We start from the raw sequence: 18,460 nt of genomic DNA on the forward strand, positions 1-18,460 counted from the left end.
ATCCATATATTATCTCCCAAGACTTTCTGCATGGTGGTGTCTTGATCTTAAGGCTTAAAAAGTCTGGGATGAAAGAATGGAGGAGAATTAAGAAGAGGAGAGGATTGAGTAAAAAAGAAAAAAGGACATGACAGTCTAAAGGGCAGGCGGGGGCAGAAGAGGAGAAAAGGTGAAGTGAGGAGATGATCAGAGAGGTGGAGGGAAAGGAAAAGGACAGGATAAATCAAAGTAGACACCTTAGCCTTTTCTGCCCCATGACATTATGGTTTATCTCAAAACCTTTCGTCCTAGAAATCTCCCATGAAAGTCTGCACATTATGCGACTCCACATGAGCTCCTGAACTTAAGGAACCAAAACTCTCGAGATAAAAAAAAATAATGGAGGAGATGAGATGAGAAAGGAGACATGAGGGAAGAAAAGAGGATTGGTTTTGGCAAGTCAGAAAGCTGCAGATAACACAGGAGGGGTGAGGAGAGTTAAGGAAAATGAAGACGGCACTGAACCGAGGAGAAGACAGAGAAGGACATGAGGTGAGAGGGAAGAGCACAGGAGTGAGGACGACACTAGATAACAGAAGGACGAGAGGAAGGGAGAGGAGAAGTGTAGGGAGGGAGGAGATCAGGGAGATGAGACAAGACAAGAGGAGAGGGAGGAGATGCGTCTCTCTTCCAGCTCTTAGCAACAGGCTTTTGTGTCTATCAGTTTGGATTACACACTCCTGCCTCTGAAAATCCATGTTCACACTTTGGTTTGCACATCTTGGATGTTTGCTTTCTTTTCACCATCAAAACTTGTCACAGTTGGAATTGATTTAAGTACGTTTCCAAAGAGTCAACACACTCAAGGATGATTATGTATTTTTTTTTAAAAAAAAATCACTTCTTTCACAAGACCGAGCGTTTGATGAGGAGGAGAGATTTCGTGTGGGGACATCCTGGTGTGTAATCTGTGGTGTGACTGTGACAGAGCAGGAGACTTCAATATGAAAAGGATTTTAGCAGATTATAATAAAACCAAACATGGAGCAGTAGGCCCATTGTGAAGGCAAATTGATGCACCGGATGTCAGGAAATATGCATACTGTAGCTGTGCAAAACTCCCTCCAGGAACCTTATTAAGAAAAATTGGATTTTCCTTTCTGGTTCGTGTAAAATCCTGGTTGTTTTCACAAAGGTATTCTGACTCACTACATGTAGACTGCGGCTATAAGCCTGCCATTGGCCTGTTCTTCAGACCACCATTCTTCCACTGTCTGTCTGTTACTGTTATCAAAAACTCCAAACGATACCTGAATTCTATCCTATCTGCGCTGTGGTCTGATCCCAGACAGTCCCAAATCCCTGCCAGATCAGAACACTTTTTGTTGCCACTGTCTCTGGAGCATCTCTCCTCCCGTGAGTTTGCCTGGTTAAAAGGAGCTAATGCGGCAGCAGTGCCAACACCCAATATTAAGCTGTTAAGCCAACCTGATCTCACTCTGAGATTGAGGTGACTTGCGGCGTCAGACACTGGCGAGAAGAAAACGTCCTTTAACGTTGGCATGACACGCAGCCAGGCGCTGTTATAGTTTAACGGCATCCGGCTGCGTCGAGGAAATGCGGCGGGACAAGAATGAAAATAAGGCAGCGAAAGTCTGAGCGATGCGGACAGGAGGGGTGGAGGACAGGTCCAACAAACACCGAGTTTCACCCAGGAGAGTGGTGTTAGCATCCTGTGAGATTATAAAGACAGTCCCTGTTCTTTTTTCCTAAACCTAACCACATGCTTTTGTTGTTGAAGGGAAAATATGTCAATTTGCGGTGTTGTACTGGTGTAGTAGGTTTATTTTTAAGGGGACTGTATGTAAACGGTAAATTTCCTATGAAAACTGAAGTTTATTTTAAAAGAAGAAAAGGCATGTAACAGGCAGAACTTGACACAGCGTCCCAGAACATCAATAACCAACTCACCCAGGGTACCTTGCACGTCACATCTGGAAATGGAAAGTCCATGACCAAACGTCAATATGTGATGAGGTCTCACACTCACACTGATACCAAGACAGCTCGACTCTATCGACTCTATTAAACCCGTTAATAACCGTTACAGTTGCTGCGTGATGCTAACAGTTAGCCTTGTCACTGTGTGTGTTCCCCCCCGCTGCTACTTTGCAAGGGCACCATCGCTACAATGTGGATCAAGTGTCGCCCAGGACAGTTGTGATGGGTTTAAAGAAATACAAACAGTGTTTTTTTCCCCTAACAGAATGATAATGTGTGCACCTATACCTTAGTGCTGACAGCACTGTGGAGAATGGTCTGGCTATGTGAGACTACTATGAAGGAAGAGCAGAGAAGTCTGAATTCTGAGCACTAAAATTTGTTATTTTCTTTATTTCTCTTAACCAGATTGAAGAAAACCACAGAAGAAGAAGAAGCAGACAATTATCCAGGGAGGAGGAGGACAGAGGGGATTTGAGTTTCTCTGGTAAGTTGGAAACATTTCCGTCAGGCTTTTGAACCCGTTTTCTTTTTCTCGTCACATCATCTCTACCAACATCATCATTTTCCAAAACAGCGCGAACTTCCTGCCTCTCTGAATCAAACGTTCTTGTTCTTCTCAAAGGCATTTCCCCTCCCGTAGGATGTGAACACACACAAATGTCAGTCTGTTTGCCACGCCTGGCAAGTGTCTCCAGTCCAAATATCTTCATCTGTCCTGCTGCCAGAGTGTGAATGTATTAATATTAACACTGTAGCGCTCCGAAGTCCCCAAACGACCACTACGACTCTGTCTCTGTCTGTTGTGATGCCTGCTCCTTTTGCTCGGGCTGTAAGGCAAAGGTCACCGCTTGCTTGACTGGCATTCGTCCACTGGCAGAGTGTCTTTTTGTGTCGGCCTCCATTTTGGCAGCGAGGTTTGGCAGGCAATAAAAAAAAACAACAACACTGTGTTTCTAGTGTCCAACTGTCTGTTTGATGCATATGGTTGTCAAGGTAACACACCCTCTTATCCTTGCCCACTGCTGTGACAGTGGGCGTCAATACTTAGAAATCACAAAATAGCACTTAGAGGCTATATTGTGCGTAGTGCCTCTCTCTTATTGACACATAATGTGTCGTAATGGAGCACGCAGAGGTAGAGAAGTTCCCCTAATGGCAGTTGCACAATTAAGAGTGAAAGTGGCTCCCCGAAGCACAAGGTCTGAGTGTGCATTAGAGCCCAGAGAATTGACTCTTGGCTCACAGGGGTTATTGTTTTTTTTGAAAATGACCCTCAGTAACCTTTGGCTCATCCCCTCATTCAGCGGTGCTGAAAGTGTGTCTGTGATTCAGCGGGGAGTTGATATAATGCTCTGTGAGTGGAGGTGACACGGTGTGATGTGTGTCCACCGCCCAGTGGAGTGTGAAGGAAGGATCCCACCTCGGCCTTGCAGCACGCCGAGCCGGGCGGGGAGGCTGCACGCACAGCTGAGCGGAGAGTTAAGGGACTCTGACGGCTCGGAGCTCATCTACCTCCGCTGTTGGTGCTACGCTTGTTTTATTTTTGGCGATTGGTCGGGCTGGGCTTTCTCTCACTCTGTCAGTTTATCCATTTATGTGCCTATTTCAATCTTTCGCTTTGCTTCTGCCTATCTGTCAGTCTGTTTGTCTCTGAGTCTCTCATTCTTTCCGTTTTTCTCTTGTCATCCCGCTGTGGCACTCGGTTGTTGTTGTGAGTGTGCGCTGCAGGCCAGAGAGGCTGAGTCCACATTTTTTCAATGGCCGAGTCACAGAGGGCCACACTTAGGAGCTGCGGATTGAATTTGCGGTTTGAAACACAGCGAGGCGTGAAGCGTCCATTGTGAGCAGCAGCATTCAGGTCCCAGGCCCTTCAATAGAAGGCCGCAGAGGTTTCTGTTTACCTCCATAGTGCTGTCTTTCACTGGTTTCTCTCACGTGGCCATCAGGGAGTGTGGTATTATTGTTTGTGTGTTTTAATGCCAAGCGGGGGAAGGTGGGAAAAAGTTTGGGGATCAGCCAATCAGAGAAATAGCTGTTATATTGTTCACTCTACATGAGTGTTTGATTGATTACATAACCTGCAGTCAGACAGTATTTGTGTATTGATGCATTTTCCATTCGACTCTGCTCCAACACATCGGATTTTAAATGAAAGTGTGACTACGAGGTTAAAGTGCTGACTCTCACATATTGCATACTGGATGAACAGAAGGATGCTTAGCCCTGTTTAAAACCCCAATTTTAGCAGAGCGCTGCAGGACAACAATCCTTAGCACTCAGAAAAGGCGACCAAGGAGTTTTATGGCCAAGCTCTTGATTGTCCACCCGACCTGAGGCCAACTCATCATGTGTTTCACTTGCTCAAGACCAGACTGGAGGCAAAGAGCCCCTGAAACAAGCAAGAAGTGCAGATGGCTGCAGTACAGGCCTGGCAGAGCAACACCAGGGAGGATGCCAATCCTCTAGTGATGTCTGTAGGCCGTAGAATCCAGCCAGTCAGTTTCTGCAAAGCATTTGCAACCAAATATTAAATATGAGGAACGGAAAAAGTCTGGCTGGGGATATTTGTTTGTTGCATGTCATTCTACTTCTCTCTTCCCCTCATTTCCTATCAAGACTCTGATAAAGTGAAATAAAAATGCCACCAAACAACTTAAAATACGACTAAAAGTACTAATTTGTAGTTGTTTTATAGTTCTTGCCATCATTTGAATCAGTAATGGTAACACTGTGCTCATGAAAGTAAATGCTTGAATTTGGGATCATTCCAACATTACTCCACAGAAGGTCAGTGTTAACAATGGATGGTTTGGGACATCATTTTAATTTTTGGCCTTCCTGTTCTCTCAGATTAGCTTGGCTAAACCAGGGGTGGTTTAAACCTGTAAAATAAGGACACTCAACTTGCTTTGCCCAGGGGCCACTTTTGCAAAATGACAGGAGGCCAGGGGCAGTTAATAAACAACCACTGATAATATTTATCTGCATATATTATAAATTAATTGCCTGGTTTTAACCTTTCGATGTTTGCTGTCCTCGCTCGTCTTTGCAGGTAAGGTGTAGAGAGGCCAGGGGGTGTTTCTAGGATTTGAGGACATTTAGCGCTTAAATGCCAGGTGATCCTCCCCTGGCTATGTTTCTTTATAAAGGAGCTTTTTTATGCACTTTAACACCTTAATTACATCCACGGTACAAAAACAATTGCCAGTGTGAATCAGTTTCTTTTTATTGTGAATTGGCAAATGGACTGCTGGCCACCCAGCACCTTACCGCCTACTAGATTTGGCCTATAAAGTTGAGTATCACTGCTGTATCATGTTTTGTCCCGTAAAATTGGGAGGCTACATATAAAAGTGGTTTTAAGTCCTACACAGTGTGAAGCGAACACCTTCAAATTAAAGCTTAGAATCAGCACTTTAAAAGGATAATTCACATTTTTTAAGTGGGGTTATATGTATGTTTTACCTACAGTAGATGTCAGTCGGCAGCACCCAGCTCAGAGGAGCAGGATGGAGTCTGACATGGAAGCAAAGCAATGTACTGCTGTGGTGGGGTCAGCAACAAAAATGTTTTAGCCACCTGCATAAATCAATATCAGTTTAAGTGTACACTATATTGAGAGCATTTTTACTGCTTCACCTTTCCATCAGACATCTTGTTTCAACGGGGAAGCCATGACTGCTAACTAAGCTTCCTATGGTCTGGTTATTAACCCCACCAGACTACATTGAGAAAAGCAGTAATTTAAGCACACTGAACACAGGAGCTGCTGGTCCACAGCCGCTTTGCTCTGTTAGTTAGTTTGTGTTATTGTGTGACTTCGGGCAATCTGAACTAACTGTTTTAAAAGCTGAAGTCACACAATTACACAAACTAAGTACCTGTATGAAGCAGCAGTAGACCAGCAGCTCCTGGGTTCAGCGAGCTTAAATGACTGTTTTTCTCAATGGAGTCTGGCTTTGGAGAGAGTGCTTTAACAACTTCATTTTCCAGTAGGGAATCACTGTCTGACATTAAGGTGAAGCAGAAGAAAGTACTCTCAGTACAGAATATGCTTTACTGATATTGGTTATTTTAGATAGGACTTTTTAGGTGGATCTGATACCTTTAGCTGTTTTCCCATCCACAGCATCAGATTGCTTTGCTTCCATGTCAGACTCTAGCCTGCTTCTCTAGACTGGGGGCATGCCGACTGATGCCTACTGCTTGTAGTAAACCATCTATGGATAAGAACCCCATACAACCCCACTTCAAAAAACCCGAACTATTCCTTTAACCTCAGAGTTACTGTATTAGAGTAAAGATCCGTCTGTCATTGGCATTGTAACCAACTCCTTGTACCATGTAGTTACTTGGAATAACTGAGTTGCCAAATTTAAGCACTGGGGACTGGACTGTGAGCCACTGTCTGTCACACAAATAACCGCCTTTCCATAAATGCCAGCGTACGAACAGTGTCGTCAGTGAAACAGCATGAGGTTAGAAAGCAGTGATATTACACAGTAGCAGTTCTGAGATCAGACAAGCTGCAGATGAGTGAAGGGATTCAAACACGCACAGAGGGCCCCTGGGCTGCTCCCAGCGCACGTCGTTTCAGACGAACGCGTCGAGATATTTCTTAGGTATCTCTTTGATACGAGCCTGACAATTCTCTGACGGTTCTCAGTGTCAACACTCCCCGTCTCCGCATGCTGTGTTTAAGAGCTATACAGTGTGTGAGAAAACTGTGTGTGTGTGTGTGTGTGTGTGTGTGTGTGTGTGTGTGTGTGTGTGGATGTGATTGAGTGGATGTGTGTGTATTTGTCAGTGTCTCAGTGGCCGTATGAGAAGCGGAGACAGGGAGGTGCTGGGAGACACTGCTAAAGTGTCAGAAAGAAGGACATGAATAAACAAATAGATGAATAGATGGATACAAAGACAGTGAGGGAGAGAAAGAGGCTGAGTGATGTGAAAGAGGTTGGTGAGGCCCCTCCTGAGGGGCTTCTGCTCTCCTTCTCCGTCTTCCAGGGTTGTGGAGAAAGCTGGCTTCATGCACAACTGACTCACAAACTGTTCAGCAGACAGCCTGGAGAGTCTGAGGAGACATGGTTTTTATATCTGGCTCTGCATCTCCAGCTTTTCTTTTCCCAACTCCGTTCACCTTCTCTCACCTGCACAACCTTCCTCCAGGCCTCGTTCTACCTTCACTGCCCTCTCTGTGCAATTATCTGGTCCAGCCTCAAAGATTTTCCATGTTCACACTGCTGAATGCATCCATACACCTTATGTTTATGTGTGTGTTGTCCATTGTGACTAGGTGAGTAGTCTTGTATTAAAGATATACCATGCAGGAAGCACTTGTTACTGTTCGTAAACAGTGTAAAAGCGAAAGGCAGCCCCTAAATTTGCGATATTTATGTTTGGGGTTTTTTTTTGGTGCTGTGTCCAAGATTTAGAGCTTCCTCTTTGATGTGTGCACCTTATCACCACCTTAGTCCCGACTTCATCTTAACACTGTGCCCTGAAACGTCCTGAACACATCAAAATAAGGAGAAAATAAGAGAATACAGCCCGAATACAGAGTCTCTGCAGATAAATACACTGCCACACACTTCAAGCGGGCCATAAGTGATGACTGAGAGGGATTACTTTTACATATAAATACAGATGGAGAATTCCAGAGCCGGTCACCTCTAGTTACCAGACTTGGTCTACGGACGACTAGTGAGGGTAGGCTTGAGGATCTCAGGTCACAACTTGGAGCATAGGGAGTCAGAAGCTCAGCTATACAACTCGGCACTAAACTGTGTTGAGCTTTAAAAGCTATTAAATAGAATCTTAAAATCAATTCCGAAGTTCTGAAGCTTAGCATAAGGACAGGACACGGGGGAAACAATTGGCCTGGCTCTGTCTAAAGTTATGGTTTATGCTGGAACTATTTCTTGGACAGAGTCAGGCTAGCTGTTCCCCCCTGCTTCCAGTCTTTGTGCTAAGCTATGCTAATCAACTTCTGCTGTAGCTCCATGTTTAGCACACAAACATGAGAGTGGTTCTCATCTAATTCTCAGCAAAAAAGTCAATCTCTTTCTCATATGTCAGAATATTCCTTTAAATTAATACTTCACCTGCAAAAAGAACCATTTGTATATCAGTTACTCACCCCGTGTTACCTTGAATCCGTGAATCTGCATCGCATGAATCAACGCTAAATGAAGAATCCAAAAACGAAGAAAATTCTTGATGAATTAGGGTAAAAGGGGACAGCATTTAACACCGACAAAAGCCTCATTTATCCAGTCATATGCTTAGTACTTCCCAAACAAATGCATTTACGCTAAAACCTTTCTATTTAAAACACTTGCTCATAAACAGCCTCATGCACGGATGAGTCGTGCACCTGGACAACTCAGTGGAATGCATGAGCAGAGTTTAAATGCACAGCTTTGCCCAGGCATGCTACTCATATGTGGAAGTGTTTTGGGGGAATTAATGTGTTCGGTGCTGAGCATACGACTGGATAAATGAGATTGGATTACCCTGCATGAGGTGAGTGAGAGCTTGTTAACAGATGTTTTGATATAGTTTTGCTGTTGTTAAAAGTGTCCCCCCTTTACTTCAATTCATTAAAAAGTTTCTGTTGTTGGATTTTTCCTTTACTGTGGAGGCACGTGAGGAAAAGTGTAACGCTGGGTGAGTAATTGATATACAAGTTAGCATTTTGGGGGGGTAAAATATTCTTAACGGAGTGGCTGGCTTTCAAAGATGTGGATTTGTGGGGATTTTTTACTTGAGCTCAAGAAAATAAGACATTCAGACAGAATACTTGACTGACCTGAGAGGACAGATCTTTTTTTGAAGTGTGAAAGTAGAATGAGGTCTACTCACCTTTAGTTTTTGTATTCTTTATATAGACAGAGCGATAGCAGAAGAGAAAATAGAGCAGTGTGGTTTGAGATCCTGAGCACTTACCTGCCTTAGAGCATGTCGTCTTTTTTCGACCACATTTTAATTGTCCGTTCCAAGTGTTCAATCTCGAAGTACACTGCATGATTAAAGGTCTTTTTGTTTCATCTTTTTTACCTGATACGCCTCTGAATCCGTCCTCACACTGTGGGTGAATTCTTGGTGTCGATGTTGCTTCAGGACAGAGAAGATTGTCCTCGCGCCGCCATAAGCCGGTGGGATCTGTCTGGTTGGAGGGGCCTCTAAGAGACCAAATGATTTATGTGGCTGTTAGGCGTGGGTCCTGGTCCAAGGCCAAGTCTATCTGCTCATCAATATAAACAGCCTGCTCTCTGGGTGTTGTGCTGGAATACAAATGGCTGAATTTAGATGTAACCCCTCGCTCACCTGCATCTCAGCCGAGTCTAATGAGAAATCTCTCTCCTCTTTACCTGCTGAGAGAGAGAGTGGAGCGATGAGACAAATATGAAATGTGAGAGCACACTGAAATAACAAGCTATATACAGACCTCTGTCTTAGGATTTTCACTGCTTGGTAAATTACATCAAGCCTCCATCTACCAATATTTCATTTCTGTTTATAGATTTCATTTCCACACTATTGAATGTGGAATTATTTTAAGTTTAAGATGAAATTCTGCATCTGTGTGCATTCATTCCTTCATATTTTATGGAATATGAATCCAGTATAAAATCCACTTGTTAAATTAAAATCTATTTGACTATTGTATTGAATAATCTTTGAATCACAGTGACTCCCAGTCATTTTAACTAACAAAAATTTAAATAAACCCCCTTCATACACCTCCAGCTGTGTTCACTTACTTTGCCTGATTAAACCTGATTAGCGTGGGTGGGTACAGATGGAGCTTGACTAACATCTCTCTCACTCTATCGTTACTATTGTTGAATGTGCACGCCTCATGTTGGTTTGGATTCTTGATCAGATTACTGATTCAGACAAAGCATTTTTGCAGTATTTTATTTCAGCACAGTTCTGATATCAGCCCAGTCACAAGAAGTTTATAAAGTGACATAGTATATGAGCTGACTTTGTCATCTGGAGGAGGAGGAGGGGATGATGGATGGCGTGTCAGCTAGGTGAGACGGCTGCCAAACTGCAGAATACTGGTCCAGACCAACAAACAGAAAGGGATGTTTTTTAGTGGAGTTGTTCCATTGGGGATAGACCCACAAAAAGTGGTTGTTTTTTACTTAGCTGCTTTTCCTCTTGGGATAATGCCATTAAAAGTGGTTGTTTTTTCTTTCTTTTTTTCAGATATTTTTGGGCCATTTTTAGCCTTTATTTGATAGGACAGACAAATGTGAAAGGGGGAGAGAGGGAGTGACATGCAGCAAAGGGCCACAGGCTGGAGTCGAACCCGGGCCGCTGTGGCGACAGCCTTGTACATGGGGCGCCTGCTCTACCACTAAGCCACTGACGCCCCGAAAGTGGTTGTTTTTTCTACCAAGACATTGCTGCGTTTCCAGCCGCGTTTGTGCCAGCAAAGCCAGGTATTTTAAGCTGAAACATGATCCTTTTCCTAACCATAACCAGCAAGGTGGTTTTATACCTAAACTGAACCACACGTTGACCACAGCGGACAGCTGAAACATAAAGAAACATAGAGTTTCAGTGTATAGGCGGCATAGTAGTGCAGTGGTTAGCATTGTCATCTCAAAGCAGGAAGGTTCCTGGCTCGAACCCCATGTTAGGGGATACCCTTTGTGTGGAGTTTGCATGTTCTCCCAGTGTCACCGTGGGTTTTCTGGGTACTCTGGCTTCCTCCCACAGTTCAAAGACATGGTGACTCTAAATTGTCCGTAGGTGTGAATGTGTGTGAATGGTTGTCTGTCTCTATGTGTCAGCCCTTTGATAGTCTGGTGACCTGTCCAGGATGTACCCAGCCTCTCACCCAATGTCGATAATGATCGACAACTACAGAAAAAGGCAGTGGTGACAGATGTAGCAATCCCGAGCAACAGCAACATCAGGAAGAAGGAACATGAGAAGCTTGAAAAATACCAAGGGGTGGAAGAGGAGCTAGAAAAGATGTGAAGAGTAAAGGCAACAGCGGTGCCAGTGGTAATCGGACCTTACTGTGACCCCCAAACTGGGAGAGTGGCTCTAGCAGATTCCAGGAACAACATCTGAGGTCTCTGTCCAGAAGAATGCGGTCCTAGGAACAGTTAAGGTACTGCGCAGAACCTTCAAACTCCAGGCCTCTGATAGAGGATCTGAGCTTGAGGAAAACACACCACCAACCCCATGGCAGGGTGAGAAGGGAGATTTTACATATATATATATATTATTATTAATTAATACTGCATAAATATAATATACACATACACAATACCCAACTCTGCCTGTAAAAGATTGTAGCTAAGTGTATACCTGCATTTGAATCCCACTGTCTACTGTTATGCTATATTTAGGTGACCATAAAATGCATTTATTCATCGGTGATGTGACAACAGCGGAGGGTGAGGGGGTTCCAGCAGAGATACTGTACCATTATCTGTTATAGCAGTAATTTATTCTTCTGTCAAGTTTGACCCTGAGGGCACAAACACAACGAAACATCCCCAGTCTCCTCTCCTGGAGGCGAGTCACACACACCTTGTCCAGCCGCGCTACTCGACCTCCCAGCGCCGACCTTTTTCTAAACACCCACGGAAAGATAGATGTAGTCAGAAAACTCTCCACCGCGGCCTCGCCCAGCCATTATCCAACACTCAGCAGACTCTTCTCCTGCATTAGCGACCAGTCTCGTCCCGTCAGACACAGACACGGGACAGAGGCTGTTAGCGGAAGCCGGGCGGACTGTTTGTGTTAAACGGGAGCAATGTTTCCTCCGGAATCACCATTTGACAAATGAGGGCTGATGGAGCAGCTCTTGCCGGGGCCATTATTTCTGATGGGGCCAGATGATCTGTAAGGATGGAGCACTGTTTGTCTGAGCTGCGACGGCCTCTGGGCCAAACACCGAACCCACTCGAAACACACTCAAACGCTCCACATGATGGATGTAAAAGGGAAAATCTCTAAGCTAGGACACTGTTAAGCTTTTTTTTCCAGTTTGAGTCTCTGGTGAGTTTTCACACCACATCTTCACTTGCAAAGAGAGTTTTACAGCACATAAAGGGACTTCCTTTATGAGAAAGCTAAGTCCTTCATTAGAATCATTAGCACTCATTAGCCAACATTTCAGTCATTGAGACCCATAGGACAGATAGAAACATGTTCACACTAAGCCTTGGTGAAACGCCATCAGTCAGCCACCACCAGGGGCTTTTCCGTTGTATTCTTTAATCTTTAAAAGTCTCCCTTTAATTTCACAAAAACCAGTGCTTCAAATAAAATGGGGTCATCCAATTACATGCTAACAGAAAAAAAAATACTTCCATTCGCTTAAGGGAGATGTCATCTCTCTCCCTGTTTTTTCATTTTTGGTGAAATATCACAAGTCTCTCAGCCTCAGAACTTAATTAGATCAAATTCCATCACAAGTCTTTGGACGGGGAAGATTTAAAATGTAGAAATTCACAGCGCCACTCTTCACTTCAAATACAGTCCCGGGAGTTTACTCAAGGCGATCTTTGATGAATTGTTCACCTCCCTTGAGTTGTTTGTTGAGTTTAGCATATGAAAACCTGACTCGTGAAATAGAGTGGCCATAGCTCAAGCCAGTGTAATCAAAGCTCATTCAGACTTGGCTGAAAGAGAGTGGATCAGTGCAGCTGGCACACACACATATTTTCAGATCAAGCAGTGTTTCTGCGTGTGTTATTTTGGTGTAGATTATTTTCAGTGCAATTCAGTTTTCATATGCTAACAGGTTGGAGAAATGCTGCGTGTCTAGTTTACCAGCAACTTCTCTGTCACTGCTTCTGCATGAGTGGCGTGAGCACACAGTAGTGCATTAATAGACTGTTAATCGTCAGTGATTTTGATGATACCTGTAGATTTATTGTGCTAAGTTGTTTATTTTGTCTACAAAAATGATTGTGGCTGCAACTTATGATTATTTTCATTGCTTTTTAATTAATAAATTAGTTGTTTGGTCTCTAAAATGTCAGGAAATAGTACATAATATCAATCAGTGCTCCCAAAACCCAAGATTATATCCTCAAATGCCTTGTTTTATCCATAATCCAAAGATATTCAGTTTACAGTCACAGAGAAGCAGGGGCGTCAGTTTTGTTTCTTGGTTTTCGAGGAACACATATGAAATGGATAGAGTTCCACCCCCAGGATATTTGAGCAATAAACACTTAATTTCCTGCCTTCTGGTGAGTTCTTCTGCAACAATTTGTGCCTTTTCTGCATCAATTTATGGTGGAAAAGTCTTTAATTTCATCAAAGTAGGAGTCCTCTGTGACTTTCATGTTTTTATTGGGGGACAAATGCGCATGTTTTTAATACTGATATTTAATATCTCAAAGAAATCTATGCCTATGTAGACGGAACCATAAAATATTCACATTTAAGAAGTTCAAATCAGAGGATTTTGACTTTTTCCTTTTGAAAAATTACTCAAAGCGGTTCATCGATTATCAAGTTAGTTGGTAAATAATTTAACAGTTGACAATTAATCGGTTGATTTTTGCAGCTCAAAACTGATGAAAACATAAAGGACTGTCACACAAAAAGTCCTCTTTGAAAACTGAAACTACGATGAAAGATACTACTAGTTTTTTCTAAAATAACGTCATTTGTCCAGTTTGACAGAAACTATTTATTTATTTATCTTTAATTTAATTTAATTTTAATTTTTATTTTTAAATTTTATTTAATTTTGTATAATTTTTATTTATTTTTTTGATAGGGACAATGCAATTTAACATAGTTCCAATACAGAGCGTGCGACTGATGTGTTGCACAGAGAGTTTATAGCTATTGCTAACTTTCAACTCTTGTCCCTAGTTGGGCTTTTACATGCAGACCTAAAATGTTATTAAAAATATACAGTTGAAAATATAAAACCACAGTACTCTGTAAACATGGAAGGTACAATAAAATACATAAATCACAATCCACATACTACAATACACACACACCACAGTACACCAAAACACCTACACTTATACCCCTTAAAAGTTTGAGTGCATGTAGCTAAGAGTGGGTGTAGCTCTGCTTTGCTTTTAGCCAGCACCTGACCTTTGTTGTGAAGGATTTTAAATCAGTAATCAGTTTGATTTCAGTTAGTAATGTGTTCCAGAGTTGACAGTTCTTGATGGAAAAGCTGTTTGTCCATGAACAGCTTTTCCATATTACTGCTCCACATGTATAGAGTGACTATAAATTAAATGATAAATGAAATGAATTTTCCTAAATGCTCTGCCAAAATAACAAATGTCATTTCAGTTTAGCGCTGAAATGATTTGTCAGTTAATCAATTAGACAGTCCTTAGAACACTAATCATTGACGGGCGATATACAAATGTAAAGATTTATTTCTTTAATCTGGAAACTTTTTTCATAGCCAGAACAAACCAAAAATTAAATAGAAATTCATCTTTGACAACTAAAACTTTGAAGAAAAAGCTGAAAACTATGTGACAGATGGATGTACGAATTCATCACTGTTTTGATGAGGTCTGCAGGCATCTGCAAAACTGCACGTTTATTCTCCCGACTTGTAAAACAGTCTGCTGCTCCAGAATATCTCCTCTTTAGAAGTTTCTCTGCTTTACCTGTTGCACTAATATCAGCACAATCTTACATTTCAGCAACGTTACGTTTAACATATTTAATAAAAAGTAATGACAGATTAATCAGTAAAGAAAATAATCATTAGCTGCAGTCATATTTCAAAGCATTACACTTTTGTTGTGTAAAAATGTAACTCAGATCTTTTGATAAGTGTTGATGAGAAAAACATTTCCAGAAGTTGTGTAGCATTTTGGAAGGGTTAACTCCTGATTGTGTCTTTCATTAAAAAAAGAGAAGCCCATGATTTGATTTTCTCACAATTTGAAAGGACTATTGTTTGTGTCCTCCGTGTCTGAAATTGGATGGTGAGTCCTTTTAGGGAGCAGCGGAGGGGAAATGATTTGTATTCACCTGCCGTATCTGAATGGAGCTGAGGAGGGGCTGAGAGAGGGAGCGAGGGGGGGGGCAACTACATAGTGCTTCCTTTATGTGATAATGGATTGCTCTGACATTCACACACATTGTGGTGTGGTGTGTCTATCAGTCAATACTCACTAACTCGTGGGGTGAATGGCAAATTTTAAACAGATGCCGTTAAAGAAGTGTCTTTAGCGACACAACAGGTGACAGGGTTTGGTGTTGTGTCTCTTTCACATCTAAAAACAATGCACCAACACATGCAACATATGTGTCCTGTCATCATCCATTCCTGCAAATGAATTCTCATTTTCTTTCTCTCTTTTTCTGTTTTTTACGTAACTGCACTCTCTTTTATTGGCCCGGCTGGGCAACTGGATTCTTCTGTCAGCTGCACAAAGGAGACAAAGTGGAACCGGGGACGGGCGGTAATGAGCAACTCCTCTTACAGTGTTACATATAGACCGGCCTCGGTGTGGGGAAGCCTTCTGGAGACAATGGAGGGTTTTGAGAGGTCTGGAGCCCTCTGAAGCCCCTCTTTGATTGAGTTTCCTGGCACTGGGCTTCAGTGTTAGGGCTGATTGTGGAGTGGGAGCTGTGGGTTTAGGGAGGGGGCGAGGACCCTCCTCTGCGCTGACCTTTCACAGACACAGGTGGGGTGGAGTGGAAGAGGCTTGTGGAGGAGGAGGAGGAGGAGAAGGAGGGGAGCGGCAGGAGAGGCCTATTGTGGTGCTGTGTGTGAATGTAGAGGTGGCACTCAATAACACTAGACCTTGCTGCCTCTGTCCACCTGCCGGGGATTTTCTCACCACTACTTTATCACTAGTAAATTACATGTTCTGGTAACAGATTGTTCCCGCAGCACAGAGACAGTCTTAAGGGTTTGTTATCTGATGTTGACGATAGATTTTGGTCGACCAGTGTCGGCACAATTTGTTTCTTTTTAGTCATACTAGCACCATGGCTCTCCAGATAACCAATGTCTGTCTGTCGACGTTCATCAGTTTGTCATCAGTTCACTTTCAGACTCAAATATCTCAGCAACTATTACGTTGATTGCTGTTAAATTTTGCGCAGACATTCATTGTCCCCAGAGGATGAATCCTACTGACTTTGGTGATCCCCCTTTTTACACTAGTGCACCAACAGGTTGTTATCTTTGGCTTTGGTGAAATATCTTGACGAATCAAAGGTGGATTGCTATGATCTTTGGCGCATACACCAGTGATACCCAGATAATGACTCCTAAAAACTTTGACGGTCTCATGACTTTCCCTCTAGGGCCACCATGAGGTTCACATTTGTGGTTTTGACTGTAGTGTCTCAATAATTGTAAGCATGCTAACTAAGATTGCGCACATTGTATGAGCATTATGAACATCAGCAGTGCTCACAGTGCTGCTTGTAATGCTGTATCTTGGTTCAGACAATTAGATGTCTGTACATTCTGAAAGGCAGTAGACTACTCGAGGGTGGACGCCATCCCCCTTGTTAGCAAAATGACCAAAATGTGTCCCCTTTTAACCTACCATCCCTCTCCATCTGGGTCCAGACTCAGATACTGTTGGAAGGAAGATACTTTAAGCTTTCTTTGACATCAGTATTATTTTTGTCCTCCAAAAATAAAGCAAAATACATCACATTACATAATGACCGTCACAAAGCCATGATTTTGGTGGCTGCAAAGATCCGTGACAGAGCCCAGTGGCCCTCTAAACTGGGGGAGCGCTCTTTTATTTAGTAGCCAACGAGGTAACAAAAACAGGCATACCCAACAACATGGTGCAGGAAGACGAACAAACATGTCAGAAGAACAGCAGTCCATTTGATGAAAGAAGTTAGCATTCATAGTTAGCAATGGACACGACGTGACAATATTCACAACTTGGATTATTTCTTCGTGAAATACCCTTTGATTCTTTTTGATTCTCTTGATTGGTGGACCCTTACGGATTGAAGGATTATAAATAATCGAGAATAGGACACATATTTGGAGTTAAGGACCACTTCAAAGCCAGGGAGTCAGCACTTTTTTCCATCTCTCTTGTTTGTCTTGGGTAAATCTGAAGCAATCATAATGCTCATGGTTTCTGTACGTTGAACTTTATGATTAAATTGTGGGGAATCTAACCAAGCTAATGATGTACAACGATGTGCAGCATGTCCATATTGACAAAAATATTTAACATGCTGTTAAACCCAGTGGCAACCTGGAGGGTTTTAGGAGGATTTTAGTATTCTGAAAGCCAAAACTTTGTTATGTGTTCAGTAAAACAAACCATCCCCTTTGTAGAAAAAAAAATTATCGCCTACTGTTAACAGGTACCTTTTTAAAGACTGCAATTAAAAGTGTTTTGCTTTCATCTCCTCTACTTGAAATGCCTCTGAGTCACTTTGACGCTGTGGATAAATTCCGGCATGCTGTTTAGTCTGATTATGAGTACCAACATGGCCTCGGGGCAGAGAAGATTGTCCTCAATATGACTTCACCTCGCTGCCTTCTCTGTCCACCTGCTACTTTCTCTCTGGCAAATTACATGTTCTGGTAACATGCAGCAGTAAGGGATTGTTCCAGCCCACAGTCAGTGTTCATGCTTTGTTATCTGATGTTGTCGGCAGATTTTGCTAGACTGAATGGTACCACACAAAGCGTAGACGGCTCTAAATGACTCATCGCTGCATGCCCGCCTGCCTGCCAGCCTGTACTGTATCAGCACAATTCAAATTCCACCAGAAAACTGTTTATTATACAGTCGTGCTTTTCCAGAAAGGCCTAGTTGCATTAACTGTTGACTCTGAGCAATCATACATAGACACTGTTTCTGTGTTACCCCGGCCGACATTGCCCATAGGAGTTCATTTGCTGCAAAACACCACAGGCTGCTGGTTTCTGTGTGTCTGAGGTGAACAGTTCCTCCACTGCCCCTCTCACACGCTCTTATTGTTGCAGCCCTAAGCTTAAAGTAAACTCCACATATTGGCCCCATCGTGAGAGACCCTTCAAATGTGGAGTAAGCCATCCGGTGCGGACACGGTGGCAAACTGAGATTCTAATCATACCTCTTTTGTTGAGCTCAATGGAGGTTGAGACGTTTTTTGGGGGGCAGAGCAGATGCCAAGCGTACAGTTTCTCTCCAAGGTTACTTATGAGATGACAAATGGGTCTGGGTCTCTTTGTGCCCTTTTTCCCCTCCTTATATGTCTGTGTTTGATGAGTGGGTTGACATCTTTTTGTCAGCACGGAGATCTGAGAACAGGAGGGGATTGCCATGGATACAGAGTGCCCTTTTGGAGTGCAATTTTGAGTGGTTGTGCTCCGCTGAAAGCTGTATGGAGTGCCCCTATATTTAGCTATAATACATTTCCCTGCATTTGCTGAAGTATGAGTCTTATGGATTATATTGTACAGCTATGATAACAGTATTTGTCTTCACGTATGCATGGGTGTCTGCTGTCTCAAAGG

General features: G+C 42.8%; 1 protein-coding gene across 14 annotated transcripts in view; it reads left to right on the top strand.

Annotated features, from left to right (window-relative positions):
* The window catches only part of LOC125887746 (neuronal cell adhesion molecule-like), a 118,194-nt gene that overhangs the window by 47,828 nt on the left and 51,906 nt on the right, over positions 1–18,460 (top strand). For all 14 annotated transcript variants that reach the window (XM_049574790.1, XM_049574795.1, XM_049574793.1 and 11 more), the window contains exon 2: positions 2,389–2,467. The gene's annotated coding sequence lies outside the window, so the exon portion shown is untranslated. The remainder of the gene's footprint in view (positions 1–2,388; positions 2,468–18,460) is intronic.

This window comes from Epinephelus fuscoguttatus, linkage group LG4 (assembly GCF_011397635.1).
Source record: "Epinephelus fuscoguttatus linkage group LG4, E.fuscoguttatus.final_Chr_v1".
In the NCBI taxonomy this organism is placed as follows: Eukaryota; Metazoa; Chordata; class Actinopteri; order Perciformes; family Serranidae; genus Epinephelus; species Epinephelus fuscoguttatus.